The sequence below is a fragment of the Hoplias malabaricus genome, chromosome X2 (assembly GCF_029633855.1).
Source record: "Hoplias malabaricus isolate fHopMal1 chromosome X2, fHopMal1.hap1, whole genome shotgun sequence".
Classification (NCBI taxonomy): Eukaryota; Metazoa; Chordata; class Actinopteri; order Characiformes; family Erythrinidae; genus Hoplias; species Hoplias malabaricus.
Window position 1 is genome coordinate 25,919,516 of NC_089819.1, and position 16,862 is coordinate 25,936,377.

The following is a 16,862-nucleotide window of genomic DNA, read 5'->3' on the forward strand; positions in this document are numbered from 1 at the left end:
TTCTCCTCCTCTCGTTCTTTCTCTCTTCGTTCTGCCCTTTAATCTGTGCACTCCGCGAGTGTGGTGGAGCTCAGAAGGAGCTGGAGTTAAACAGAGAGAGAGAGAGAGAGAGAGAGAGAGGGGCAAAGAGTAAAGATGACAGAGAGGTGCGAGCAGATAGAACGTACAGAGAGAGAGAGAGAGAGAGAGAGAGAGAGAGAGAGAGAATGTAAGCAGAGTAGTAAACAGAAAAGTACAGAGGAGCGAGAAAGATGACACAGAGAGAGAAGAAAAACGACAGTGTGTGTGTGTGAGAGAAAGAGAATGTGTGTATGTGAGAGAGGGAGTGTGTGTGTGGGAGAGAGAGACACACTGGGATTTGGGGATCTTTTTAATGTGTTGTCCTTCATTCTGCGCCATATATTTCCTCTGGGAGACAGATCTGAGCGTCCTTGAAGAAGACGTCACCTAGAAGGCACCTTGAAACATTTAGCAAATTGAGAATACCCTTTCGAAACTTTTCAGAAGCTGAGATACAAGGTTTGTTTCTGAGAGTGAAATTCCAGGCTGCGTTTCTATCTCTGAGTAAAACAGCCTTCCCAGATATTCAGTTACCCTCTAACACTCCACACCATCTCAGCCCCAGCGTCTGAAATTCACGCTGGTAACAGGGAGGTTCTTCATCTAGGAATGCTCCATCTCTATAATTAATGTATACATCTGAAAGTGTGAAGCATCAGAACCGCAGCTCGCAGTTTCAGATCAGGCACGGTTTGCATCCTCAAAATTCCTAAAATATTCAGCTTTGTTAATCTCTTCTGTCTAACGTCCTTACAGTGGTTCACTGAGGAACAGCGTCCTACTATCAAATCAAAATTGATTAATGGGCGGGCCTACAGTGCTGAAAGATGAATGGGCGAGGCTACATTGTTGTACGATGAATTGGCGGGGCTACAGTGCTGTAGGACGATTGGGCATGGGTACAGTGTTGTACGATGAATGGGCGGGGCTACAGTGCTGTAGGATGAATGGGCGGGGCTACAGTGCTGTACGATGAATGGGCGGGGCTACAGTGCTGTAGGACAATTGGGTGGGGCTACAGTGTTGTACGATGAATGGGCGGGGTTTCAGTGCTGTACGATGAATGGGCGGGACTACAGTGCTGTAGGACGAATGGGCAGGGGTACAGTGTTGTAGGACGATTGGGCGGGGGTACAGTGTTGTACGATGAATGGGCGAGGTTACAGTGCTGTACGATGAATGGGCGGGGCTACAGTGCTGTAGGACGATTGGGCGGGGGTACAGTGTTGTACGATGAATGGGTGGGGTTACAGTGCTGTACGATGAATGGGCGGGGCTACAGTGCTGTAGGACGATTGGGCGGGGGTACAGTGTTGTACGATGAATGGGCGGGGCTACAGTGCTGTAGGACGATTGGGCATGGGTACAGTGTTGTACGATGAATGGGCGGGGCTACAGTGCTGTACGATGAATGGGCGGGGCTACAGTGCTGTAGGACGAATGGGCGGGGGTACAGTGTTGTACGATGAATGGGCGGGGTTACAGTGCTGTACGATGAATGGGCGGGGCTACAGCGCTGTAGGACGAATGGGCGGGGGTACAGTGTTGTACGATGAATGGGCGGAGCCAAAGTGCTGTAAGCTGAATGGACGGACCTACTTGCCGACTACGTAACACTAAATAATGAAAGACAGATCTCAGATTATTTAACACTGAATATTCTAATGAAGCAGTTACAGACAATGGTAATTAAATATATGAAGGAATTAATCCAAAATTACAGCAAAATATTGACGTCTGATAATTCTAAGAGTTATTGACATTTATTTATGTGTTGACCTGCAGATGACTAATGGCGTGTTCAGATCGGCTGAGGATACTGCAGACATCTGGGGGCACTTTGCCATAAACAGATTTAAACTGAAATAAATAAGTAAATAGATATAGTGTCCACTCCGTTGTTGCTGAGTCACTCTCAGTTACAGCGCTCTGTCCAGTGGGACATGGAAACAGTTCGGGACATGGATTAAACCTGGATTTGGATGTGAATGATGTTCTGGCCAGATTCTCAACCTCACTTTCAGTTTAAACTTAACATGCATCTTTCTCTACGCCACACTGACACCTAGTGGCCTGGATATATCAGAGATACTGTACTAAGCACGTTCAGAGGAGAACACTAACTGCTGACTCTTCATTGGGCTCTGAGGATCATTCATGGAGGATGGAGCAGTTTGATTCTGTAGACACTTGTGGTAAAATAACTGATTGCTGCTTTACTGCATATCTACAGCAGCAGGAACAGGCTGAGTGCCTCCGCCTGGTGGTGGGGCTGAAGTACTGCAGGCATTCCATGAGTCCTTTGCCATTGGAAAGTAGAAAATTAAAGGACAGATGTCTTCTTTTCCTGGTGCTGTATCTGTAGTGATGTCACTAACCACTGAGATTAAAAACAAACCAAACCTCAGAGTCCAGTCAGAGCTTCATAAAAATAACTGACCACTGCGGCTGTTTTTCAGCTCAAATATAGCTCCGCTTCGCTGACCGTGAGATCATGAATCACAGTCAGACGCCCGTCTCTCCAAACTCCACACAACCACAGCTGACCTTCTGTACCCAGATGTCCAGCTCTGGACACGTCCACACACACAGACTGACCCTTTGTACATTAAAGGTGCGCTCAGTCATTTTCCTGAAATGAGCAGACTTCATTAATTATTATTGCATTTTTTTTCTACAATGTGTATAGATACTGATGTGACCTGTCGTTCCTGACTGAACAGATTTATTCACCATAGCACGGGTCTCCCATCCAGGGTCAGCCATGTCTATAACAGGGCTTTTACAGACACATCCAGGCCACTAGGATCACATCAGGTGATACATCAGGAAGTCCGCCACTGAAGCTCTGTGTTTGTGTGTGTTTCAGTAATGGCTCAGGTTTTATGTGAAATACAGGGCCTCATTCTAGCACACTACTAACCATGGAGTAGGGAGCCATTTGAGATACAACCTGTGTTTCAAAATTGCTCCGTACTTGAGGGGTCAACACAACGCAATACAGTTCAAAACAACACAACACAACACAGCTCAACACAACACAACTCAACTCAACACATTGCAACACAGCAAATCTCAACACAATGCAACACGACTCAACACAACTCAACACAGCACAACTCAACACAGCTCAAAACAACACAGCACAACTCAACACAGCTCAACTCAACACATTGCAACACAGCAAATCTCAACACAGCTCACCACAATTCAACACAGCTCAACACAATTCAACATAGCTCAACACAACTGAACACAGCTCAATACATCTCAAAACAACACAACACAGCTCAACACAACACAAATCAACACAACACAACACAGCTCAACACAACACAACTCAACTCAACACATTGCAACACAGCAAATCTCAACACAACGCAACACGACTCAACACAGCTCAACACAGCACAACTCAACACAACTCAACTCAACACATTGCAACACAGCAAATCTCAACACAACGCAACATGACTCAACACAACTGAACACAGCACAACTCAACACAGCTCAAAACAACACAGCTCAACGCAACACAACACAACTCAACACAGCACAACACAACTCAACACAGCTCACCACAAATCAACACAGCTCAACACAATTCAACATAGCTCAACACAACTGAACACAGCTCAACACAACTCAAAACAACACAACACAGCTCAACACAACACAAATCAACACAACACAACACAGCTCAAAACAACACAACACAAGACAACACAACTCAACACATCTCAGCACAGCACAACACAACTCAGCACGACTCAACACAGCTCAACACAAGACAACTCAAAACAACACAACTTAACACAACTCAACACAGCTCAACACAAGACAACTCAAAACAACACAACACAGATCAACACAACACAACAGCACACTACTAACCATGGAGTAGGGAGCCATTTGAGATACAACCTGCGTTTCAAAATTGCTCCGTACTTGAGGGGTCAACACAACGCAATACAGTTCAAAACAGCTCAAAACAACACAGCACAACTCAACACAACTCAACTCAACACATTGCAACACAGCAAATCTCAACACAACGCAACACGACTCAACACAACTGAACACAGCACAACTCAACACAGCTCAAAACAACACAGCACAACTCAGCACAGCTCAACTCAACACATTGCAACACAGCAAATCTCAACACAGCTCACCACAATTCAACACAGCTCAACACAATTCAACATAGCTCAACACAACTGAACACAGCTCAACACATCTCAAAACAACACAACACAACACAGCTCAACAAAACACAAATCAACACAACACAACACAGCTCAACACAACACAACTCAACTCAACACATTGCAACACAGCAAATCTCAACACAACGCAACACGACTCAACACAACTGAACACAGCACAACTCAACACAGCTCAAAACAACACAGCAAATCTCAACACAACGCAACACGACTCAACACAACTGAACACAGCACAACTCAACACAGCTCAAAACAACACAGCTCAATGCAACACAACACAACTCAACACAGCACAACACAACTCAACACAGCTCACCACAAATCAACACAGCTCAACACAATTCAACATAGCTCAACACAACTGAACACAGCTCAACACAACTCAAAACAACACAACACAACACAGCTCAACACAACACAAATCAACACAACACAGCTCAAAACAACACAACACAAGACAACACAACACATCTCAACACATCTCAGCACAGCACAACACAACACAGCACAGCACAACACAACTCAACACAAGACAACTCAAAACAACACAACTTAACACAACTCAACACAGCTCAACACAAGACAACTCAAAACAACACAACACAGATCAACACAACACAACACAGCTCAAAACAACACAACACAGATCAAAACAACACAGCACAACTCATCACAACTCAAGACAGCTCAACACATCTCAATACAGCTCAACACAACTCAACTCGACTCAACACAACTCAACACGCCCCAACACAGCTCAACACAACACAACACAGCTCAACACAGCTTAAAACAACACAACACAATTCAACACAACTCAAAAAAACTCAACACAGCTCAACACAACTCAACACAGCTCAACACAACACAACACAACACAGCTAAACACAGCTCAACACAACACAACACAGCGCAACAAAACACAACACAGTTCACCACAACACAACACAGCTCAAAAAAACTCAACACAGCTCAACACAACACAAATCAACACAACACAGCTCAAAACAACACAACACAAGACAACACAACACAACTCAACACATCTCAACACATCTCAGCACAGCACAACACAACACAGCACAGCTCACCACAACTCAACACAGCTCACAACAACTCAACACAGCTCACCAGAATCCAACACAGCTCAACACAGCTCATCACAACTCAACACAGCTCACCAGAATCCAACACAGCTCAACACAGCTCATCACAACTCAACACAGCTCAATACAGCTCAACACAGCTCACCACGACTCAACACAACTCAACACAGCTCAACAAGATTCAACACAGCTCACCACAACTCAACACAGGTTAACACAACACAGCACAACACAGCTCAACATAACACAGCTCAACACAACATAACATAACTCAACACAACACAACTCTGCCAAATGCGTCTGCCAAATGCATAAATGTTAACTCAACTCAACACAACACAGCTCAACACAACACAACTCAACACAACACAACACAGCTCAAAACAACACAGATCAACACAACACAAGACAACACAAAACAGCTCACCACAACCCAACACAACACAACACAGCTCACCACAACACAGCACATCACAACTCACCACAACTCAGCACAGCTCAACACAGCTCACCAGAACTCAACATAGCTCACCACAACTCAACACAAGACAACACAAAACAGCTCAACAAAACTCAACACAACACAACGCAGCTTACCACAACACAACACACCTCAACACAGCTCACCACAACTCAACACAGCTCAACACAACACAACACAGCACAGCTCAACACAACATAACACAACTCAACACAACACAACTCAACACAACACAACTCAACACAACTCAACACAACACAATTCAACACAACACAACACAGCTCAAAACAGCTCAACAAAACTCAACACAGCTCAACACAACACAACACAGTGCAACAAAACACAACATAGCTCACCACAACTCAGCACAGCTCACCAGAACTCACCAGAACTCAACATAGCTCAAAACAACTCAACACAACTCAAAACACCTCAACAGAACCCAACACATTTCACCAGAACTCACCACAACTCAACACAGCTCAACGCGACTCAACACAGCTCAGCACAACTCAACACAGCTCAACACAGCTCAATACAAGACAACAAACTCAACACAACAAAAGACAACACAGCTCAAAACAACACAACACAGCTCAACACAACTCAACACAGCTCACAAGAACTCACCACAGCTCAACACAGCTCAACACAACACAAGACAACACAACACAGCTCAACAAAACTGAACACAACCCAACACAATTCACCACAACTCAACACAGCTCACCACAACTCAACAAAGCTCGCCACAGCTCAACACAAGTCAACAAAACTCAACACAGCTCACCACAATTCAACACGTCATAAAACGACACAACACAACTCAACACAGCTCAACACAACACAACACAGCTCACCACAACTCAAAACTACTCAACACAACACAGCTCAAGGCAACTCAACTCAACACAAGACAACAAACTCAACACAACACAGAGCAACACAGTTCAAAACAACACAACACAGCTCACAACAACTCAACAGAACTCAACACAGCTCACCACAACTCAACACAGCTCAACAAAATTCAACACAGCTCAACACAACACAACACAACACAGCTCAACAAAACTCAACATGGCTCAACACAGCTCAACACACCACAGTGCAACAAAACTCAACACAGCTCACTACAACACAGCTCAACACAACACAGCTCAACACAACACAGCTCACCACAACTCCTTACAGCTCAACACAGCACCACACAGCTCAACACGACTCAACACAGCTCACCACAACTCAACACACACTCAGTGTCTGTGTGTGTGAGAGAGAGAGAGAGAGAGAGAGAGAGAGAAAGAGAGACAGTGTGTGTGTGAGGAAGAGGGAGAGAGAGAAAGAGATGTGTATATGTGTGTGTGAGAGAGAGAGAGAGAGAGAGAGAGAGAGAGAGACAGAGAGAGAGAGAGTGTGTGTGTGTGACTGTGAGAGGGAGAGAGAGAGACAGCCTGATACATCCTTGCCTGCCATTGCAAAAGGGACAGTGAGTGACCCTGTCAAACACCCAAACACACACACACACACACACTCTATGACTGCATAGAAAACCTTTTCCCCCAGTTCCAGTCACTGTTACTAGTGGTAAATGTTACTGTTTCCAAGTTACACACTGTATTTATTTAATTGAATGTTTTATTGTTAATTTCAATATTTATGTTCTTCTTAAAGTTTTAAAAAGTTTTAAAAAAAAGTTTAACCCAGGCTTTGACAATACAAATGTAACTAATTTGTCATGTCAATAAAGCACATTGAATTGAATTGATAAAGAGAGAGACACAGTGTGTGTGCGTGTGCGTGAGAGAGAGAGAGGTTTTGGGTGTGTGTGACAGAGAGACAAAGAGAGAGAGAGAGTATGTATTATTTATTTTAATGTTTTATTTATTTTTATTTTATGTTTTGTTTATTTATTCATTTATTTATTTATTATTTATTTATTTCATGTTTTATTTGTATTATTTATGTCACGTTCCTTGACTGCCACTGTTCTTAAGATTGCTCTTTTATCAACATAATCATTATTATTTGTATTGTTTGTTTATTATTATTAATTGATTAATATTATTAATTATTATTTCCATTTAAATAATCAATATTGTTGTATTAATGTTTTGGCAAAACTGTATGTAAATATTGTCAGGTCAATAAAGTTTATTGAATTGAACTGAATTGAATTGAATTGAGAGAGGGAGAGAGAGAGAGAGAGAGAGAGAGAGTGTGTGTGTGTGTGTGTGTGTGTTCGGGTCTGAACTTGTTCTTCTGCTGCATTCTTCCCTCAGTGTCTCTCAGTCCTTTGTTCTGAAAACTTCCCTCTTCTGGCTTTTTAAAGTCTTAACCCTTTAATTTCCTCTAACCTCCTCTCACCTCTTCTATCTTCTCTGACCTCCTCTACCTTCTTTCACTTCCTGTACCTCCTCTCACTTCCTGTACCTCCTCTAACCCCGTCTACCTCCTCTACCTCCTCTGACCTCCTCTAATATCCTCTCAGCTCGTCTAACTTCCTCTAACCTCCTCCCAGCTCCTCTCCCCTCCTCTAACATCCTCTCAGCTCCTCTAACCTACTCTCCCTTCCTCCCAGCTCCTCTAACATCCTCTCACCTCCTCTCAGCTCTTCTAACCTAATCTCAGCACCTCTAACCACTTATCACCTACTCTCAGCTCCTCTCCCCTCCTCCCAGCTCCTCTAACATCCTCTCCCCCCTCTCAGCTCGTCTAACCTCCTCTCAGCTCCTCTCCCCTCCTCTAACATCCTCTCAGCTCCTCTCCCCTCCTTTCTGCTCCTATAACATCCTCTCCTCTCCTCTCAGCTCCTCTAACTTACTTTCCCCTCCTCTCCATTCCTCTCAGCTCCTCTAACTTCCTCTCTTCTCCTTTAACCTCCTCTCCCCTCCTCCCAGCTCCTCTAACATCCTCTCCCCTCCTCTCAGCTCCTCTAACCTCCTCTCAGCTCCTCTCCCCTCCTCTAACCTCCTCTCCCCTCCTCCCAGCTCCTCTAACATCCTCTCACCTCCTCCCAGCTCCTCTAACCTCCTCTCCCCTCCTCTAACCTCCTCTTAGCTCATCTAACATCCTCTCCCCTTCTCTCAGCTCCTCTCCCCTCCTCTTAGCTCCTCTGACCTCCTCCCCCCTCCTCTAACATACTCTCAGCTCCTCTCCCCTCCTTTCAGCTCCTCTAACCTCCTCTCCTCTCAGCTCTTCTCCTCTCCCCTCAGCTCATTTAACATCCTCTCAGCTCCTTGCCCCTCCTCCCAGCTCATCTAACATCCTCTCCCCTCCTCTCAGTTCCTCTAACCTCCTCTATCCTCCTCTCAGCTTCTCTCCCCTCCTCCCAGCTCCTCTAACCTCCTCTCAGTTCCTCTAACCTCCTCTCAGCTCCTCTATCCTCCTCTCAGCTTCTCTCCCCTTCTCTCAGTTCCTCTAACCTGCACTCAGCTCCTCTAACCTCCTCTCCCCTCCTCTCAGCTACTCTAACCTCCTCTCCCCTCCTCACAGCTCCTCTAACATTCTATCCCCTCCTCTCAGCTCCTCTAACTTCCTCTCAGCTCCTCTCCCCTCCTTTCAGCTCCTCTATCCTCCTCTCAGCTCCTCTCACATTCTCTCACCTCCTCTCCCCTCCTCTCAGCTCCTCTAACATCCTCTCAGCTCCTCTAACCACCTCTCACCTCCTCCCAGCTCCTCTAACATTCTATCCCCTCCTCTCAGCTCCTCTAACTTCCTCTCAGCTCCTCTCCCCTCCTTTCAGCTCCTCTATCCTCCTCTCAGCTCCTCTAACATCCTCTCAGCTCCTCTAACCACCTCTCACCTCCTCCCAGCTCCTCTAACATCCTCTCCCCTCCTCTCAGCTCCTCTAACCCCCTCTCAGCTCCTCTCACCTCCTCTCAGCTCCTCTAACACCCTCTCCCCTCCTCTAACATCCTCTCAGCTCCTCTAACCTCCTCCCAGCTCCTCTAACATCCTTTCAGCTCCTCTCCCCTCCTCTTAGCTCCTCTAACCTCCTCTCAGCTCCTCTAACCTCCTCTAATCTCCTCTACCTCCTCTCACGTCCTCTACCTGCTCTTCCCTTGTCTCAGCTCCTCTAGCCTCCTCTCCCCTACTCTCAGCTAATCTAACCTCCTCTCCACTTCTCTAACTCCTCTACCCTCCTCTCACCTCCTCTAACCTGCACTCACCTCCTCTAACCTGTCCTCACTTCCTCTAACTTCTTGTTTTGAAACCATGCCAGCAGTTTTTCCACTTCGATCCTGTCTCATCATGCCCAGTGATCAATTGCATGACAGTGCAAAAGCATAAGTGGCGAGTGACCAGGGGCTGTGTTTATGAGCTGTTGTACTAGAAGTGTGATTTCCAATCCTGAGTTTGTGTGTGTGCTAAAGACAAGTTAAAAATGTCTGCAATAGCATCAGCCAGTTCAGCAGCACGGGATCTGAGTGTGTGATCAGGTGTGATATCAGGACCAGCTGAGTTTCGTGGGTTAATTCTGCCCAGACCCTTCCTCTCTTCTGCAGATGAAAGTATAAGAGCTGGCTACGGTGACTCCTCACACTCCAGAACTCTCTTTGGTGTTTCTCCACTGAGGCTCCCCTAAAAGTGTTTCTGATAAAGTGGCCAGTGAATAAACTTAGGATTTAGTTCTGATTCTTATCTCTTTATCTTCACCACAACATCATCAACAACACACACTCACCCAAACACACACACACATATACATACACATACACCCATGTACACACACACCCACACACACAAATATACAGACACATACATACACACACATTTTAGTTTGTCAAGGTTTAGTTTATGTTTCTCTCTTTCTCTTTATTCTCCTTCCCCCTCTTTACTGCCCTCCCCACCTCTCGCTCTGTTTTGAACAAATATCTTTCTTCTCTTCTCCTCTCTTCTCACTCCTTAGGGAAAACTTCACAATCAAAGCCAAAGATAAAAGAGAACATTTAAACTGCTCCCACCTGGACACACCACACACACACACACACACATACACACACACACTGTGATCTGTAATTACAGAGTGGAGTGACTGAGGTTTGTGTGTGTGTTCTGCTCAGCAGCAGATCACCTTCGGCAACCACTCACACACCTGTACAGCCCTTCATCATCGTCATCTTCATCTTCTTCTTCTGCGTTTGCTTGGACTGTGTTGTGAATTGTCACCAGAGGAGCGGAGGAGGGACGGTTCACACAGAGTTTACACAGTTTGTGTAGACTTTTATACATCTCTGACATTCAGGTGCACCACCAACACCCTCACAACCACCTGGAATACCACACCCTCCACCGGGGGCAGCACTGCAACTAGAGCCGCACACCCTTCATCCCTCAGATGCTTTAACACGTTTTACAGTTTATTGCTATAACAGGATTTTAAAACTGTAAATGTCTGACACAGAAAAGTCTGTCACTGTGCGGTGGAGGGTCTGAGTCTGAAAACGTTTTAGATATCATTTGAAAAAGTAAACCATAGCCTTCAGTCAGGTAATAATTTTATGAATGTGTAAAATCTCACTACGTGTTTAAACACATCTAATTATTTCTGTCTGTGTGTGTGTATGTGTGTGCATGAATATATATATATATATATATATATATATATATATATATATATATATATATAATGTGTGTGTGTGTGTGTGTGTGTGTGTGTGTGTGTGTGTTTGTATATATGTGTGTGTAGGTTTGGCAGGTTAGCGTTTTCGCAGAAACTGGTTCTACTTGGTTGAAGCCTTTGCTTGAGGCAAAAAGCTCATTAACACCTTCAACTTTGAAGATTAGGGATCAAAACAATACACATTCCACACACACACACACACACACACACACACACACACACACGTACACAATATACTCAAATGTGGACATGTCTGTCTGCTACTTAAAGATTAAAAACCTAAAAATATACAATATTATAGAAAATGTAAAAGACAACATTACTATTATTACATATATTTACCCACAAACCAATTTAAATGCTAGAAAACCAATGTAGGTACTGAGAATGTAGCATTAAACCAAGTAGTTCCTCCATAACCCAATATATATACACAAAGTACAGAATAATTATTTATTGAATAGCTTCCCATAAAAAACCCTGTGTATAAAGCTCTGAGTGTGTGTCTGGGTCCGGTGCTAGGCTTTCAACAACCCAACACCAAACTAATGACAACATCCTAATGACCACAACCGAACAACATCAACTTAACAACAACAACAACCTTACACCACGAACATATCAGCACAATAACACAACAACACAACAACAACACCATCCTAACAACAGTCTAACAACACCAACCCAACAACAACAACAACAAAAACAACCTAACAACTACAATCTAACAACAACATCAACTTAAAAACAACAACAACAACAACATCAACTTAACAACAACAACAACTTTAAACCAGGAACAGAACACATCAACACCATCCCAACAACAGCCTACCAATACCAGCTTTACAACAACAACAACCTAACAACAAACACCCAACAATAAACCCTTAACAAGAACAACACCATCCTAACAACACCAACTTAACAACAACAACAACAACAACAACATCAACTTAAAAACAACAACCTAACAACAACACCAACTTAGCAACCACAACATCAACTTAACAACAACAACAACCTTAAACCAGGAACAGAACACATCAACACCATCCCAACAACAACCTAACAATACCAACAACAACCTAACAACAAATACCCAACAATAAACCCTTAACAACAACAACAACACTTCAAACATAACATCATAACAACAACCCAACACCAACTTGGCAACAAAGACTCCATAACAACCTGGTACCAACAGCCTAAACCCTCGTAACAAGCTCCTGGCAATGGCTCCCTGACAACAATGATTTCCTGGCATTGCCAAACCACCAATAACATCCAAGCATCAACAGCCAATATCAACCTAGCAATGACACCCTAGCAACAACAACCTGGCTATAACACCCTAGCAACACTCACTCAAAAATGACAACCATGCAATGACGATCTACAATTGACACTGAAATCTGAGCAGCAACAACACATTAGCAAGTTTCACCCTGGCAACAACTTAATAGCAACAAAATCTAACCTCAAAAACCTAGCCAGGACACTCTAGTGTCCCTAGGTGTTTAACAAATCAGCTGCCTAGCAACCACCCAGGAGACGTGAGGGACTTACTTTTGCCCTGCACTGTGATGTCAGAGACCCTGGTGCTGTGGTTATGTTTCTGATTCTGAAGCAGTGTGTGAGAGTTTGATCTTCCACAGATGTTTCCAGATGTTCTTTTAGTGGAGTATTTTTTTTTTGAGTGTGTGTGTGTGTGTGTGTGTGTATGTGTGTGTGCGTGTGTGTGCACATGCCACATATTTCTGCTCCAGCATCAGGTTCTACAGACATAGAACCGTGGTTCTGCTCTGAGCTTGTACAGCTGTTTCTAGAACACACTAAAAAAATAATCCAAAAACATCTGGAACCTCTCAAAACATCTGGAACATCAGAACCTCAAAGAGAGCAGAACACTCACAGCTGTTACACACTGTTAACACTGCTCCCTCCTCCGTCTCCTCTCATCCCTCTATCTCTCCCTCTTTCTTTCCATCTTTTTCTCCTTTCTGTCTCTCTCTGTCTCTCTCTGTCTCTCTCTCTCTCTGGTTCAGTGGTGTTTCTTAAAATAAAGTCACCGCCACAGAACACTCCCTGACGAATGTCCTCATCCCTCCATTTCTGGGAAGAAACAGAAACCACAGGAACCAGAAAGAGAGAGAAAGAGAGAGAGAGAGAGAGAGAGAGAGAAACAGAAAGAGAAATAGAGACAGAGAGAGAGAGAGAGAGAGAGAAAGAGAGAGAAAGACAGAGAGAGGGGGGGGGTGGAAGAGAGAGAGTGTGTGTGTAGTGTATAGTCTGTGTGTGTGTGTAGTGTTTGTAAATAGTGTGAATGTTCATAGTGTGTGTGTATGTGTGTGTGTATATAGTGTGTTTGTATGTGTATAGAGTGTGTGTGTGTACAGTGTGGCTGTGTGTATAGTGTGTGTGTGTTTGTGTGTGTATAGTGTGCATGTATAATTTTTGTGTATAGTGTGCATGTGTGTACAGTTTTTGTGTGTTTGTGTAAAGTGTGTGTGTGTTGTTTGTGTATATAGGGTTTGTGTGTGTATATAGTGTTTGTGTGTATAGTGTGTAGTGCGTGTACAGTGTGTGTGTACATTGTGTGTGTGTGCGCGTGCGTATAGTGTGTACATTTTGTGTATATTGTGTACAGTGTGTGTGTGTGTGTATAGTGTGTGTGTGTGTATAGTGTGTGTGTGTATAGTGTGTGTGTGTATGTACAGTGTGTGTGTGTGTGTACACTGTGTATGTATAGTGTGTGTCAACACACAGGAGATTGTTTAGGAGAACTAAACACTCCTAAACAGAGGCTAAACACTAAACACCAAACACAAGAACTAAACAGAGCAGAACACAGAGAAACTAAACAGAGAAAAGGCTAAACACTTAACAGAGAGGATAAACACAAAGGCTATAAACATAGAACCACAAACGGGAACCACTGACGTGGACTTTAAAAAGACAACCTAAAGAAGAAACACCTGGGACAGATAACGAGGGACAGGAACACAGAGGAGGCACAAGAGGGAGGAGCAAAGGCAGAGACAAGGAAGACAGGAACCAAACAAAGAGCCATGTGCTTATAAATACATGACAAACAAAGGAAACAATGATACACAGACAGGAAAACACTAGACAGGGCCATACAGGACAGTGTGTGTGTGTGTGTGTGTGTAGTGTGTTTGTGTGTACAGTTTGTGGTAGTGTGTTTATAATGTGTATAGTATGTGTACAGTGTGTGTGTACCATGTGTCTCACCCAGGAGCCAATCATTGTCCAGTTTTCCAGAAACATTCTCCTATTACCACAGCAACATCAGAGGCAACATACAACAACACAGCAACAAGAACATCTGTAACACAAAGGTATATATGTGTGTGTGTGTGTGTGTGTGTACACAAATATATATATATATATATATATATATATATATATATATATATATATATATATATAGAGAGAGAGAGAGAGAGAGAGAGAGAGGGTGAGTGAAAGAGAGGGTGAGAGAGATGGAGAGAAAGAGGAAGAACACAGAAAGAGAGGGGAATTTTCACTAAAGGGCTGGTGTTATCTCTAATCCTGAGTCTTTAGATCAGAATGTGTCATAGATAAAAAAAAAAAAAACATTCAGTAAATCTAACCATCTGTCGGCTACTGTGTGTGTGTGTGTGTGTGTGTGAACCCTGCTCTCATTAAGGTCCTGTAGGTTTTGTGTGGGCTGCAGACACTCTTCTCCAAACAAAGAGAAGAAAGGGGAAAGAGGAGAGAAATCCCTTCATCCCGTGGAGTGGAGATCAGAGAACGGGGGAATCCCAGGGAGACAGGGAACAAAGGGTTAAACACAGAAAAGAGATTTTACTGGAGAACTAAAGGGTTAAACACCACCCTGATCTGTCACTGTACATTAACACACACACACATACACACACACACACACTCTCTCCTACCCACTGTCTCTTCTGCACACACACTCGCACTCTCACACACACACTCTCTCTCACACACACACACACACTCTCCTACCCACTGTCTCTTCTGCACACACTCGCACTCTCTCACAAACACTCTCTCTCTCTCTCTCTCTCACACACACACACACACAAATATTATCTCTTACACACTCTCTCTCTTTTACAAACACACTCTCTCTCTCTCACACACACACTCTCTCTCTCTCTCTCCTACCCACTGTCTCTCCTACACAAACACTCGCACTCTCTCACAAACACTCTCTCTCACACACACACTCTCTCACACACATGCACATTCTCTCTCTCTAACACACACACAAACATTCTCTCTCTCTTACACACATTCTCTCTCGCTCACACACACACACAAACCGTTATCAACACTTTGTCAGAGCTTTACTCTCAGAGAAAGAGACCAGACACAAGAGTCCAGCAGAATTTATTAAAACAGCTTTAAATTAAGATTGACATTGCTTCATTTCATATACTATTGCAATTCTATTACAAAAACAAACACTATTATATCACTGAGCACTTTATAATTTAAGAAAAATAAGCTACAAACTCCTCACAGTAAAATTCCTGCCGTAAATTCTGTTACTGTTTGATCTCCAGAACAAACCCTTCACAGAACCTGAGATTAAAAAAGTGGTGATAATTCCCAGAGAGAACAATGATACGTCAGGACGGAGTGGTCAGTGGACAGAGATTTGATAAAATACAAAAGGAGAAAATACATAAATAACACAAAGTAATTATTTTAAAATTAACCACAAATTCACATCAGAATTTCAACAATAATCTAACCGCGGTCCTCCACCCCATCACAGTCTGAGCTTCATCTGATCATAACACCATCACAGTCTGAGCATCATCTGATCATAACACCATCACAGTCTGAGCGTCATCTGATCATAACACCATCACAGTCTGAGCTTCATCTGATCATAACACCATCACAGTCTGAGCGTCATCTGATCATAACACCATCACAGTCTGAGCTTCATCTGATCATAACACCATCACAGTCTGAGCGTCATCTGATCATAACACCATCACAGTCTGAGCTTCATCTGATCATAACCCCATCACAGTCTGAGCGTCATCTGATCATAACACCATCACAGTCTGAGCTTCATCTGATCATAACCCCATCACAGTCTGAGCTTCATCTGATCATAACCCCATCACAGTCTGAGCGTCATCTGATCATAACCCCATCACAGTCTGAGCTTCATCTGATCATAACCCCATCACAGTCTGAGCGTCATCTGATCATAACCCCATCACAGTCTGAGCTTCATCTGATCATAACCCCATCACAGTCTGAGCGTCATCTGATCATAACCCCATCACAGTCTGAGCGTCATCTGATCATAACCCCATCAC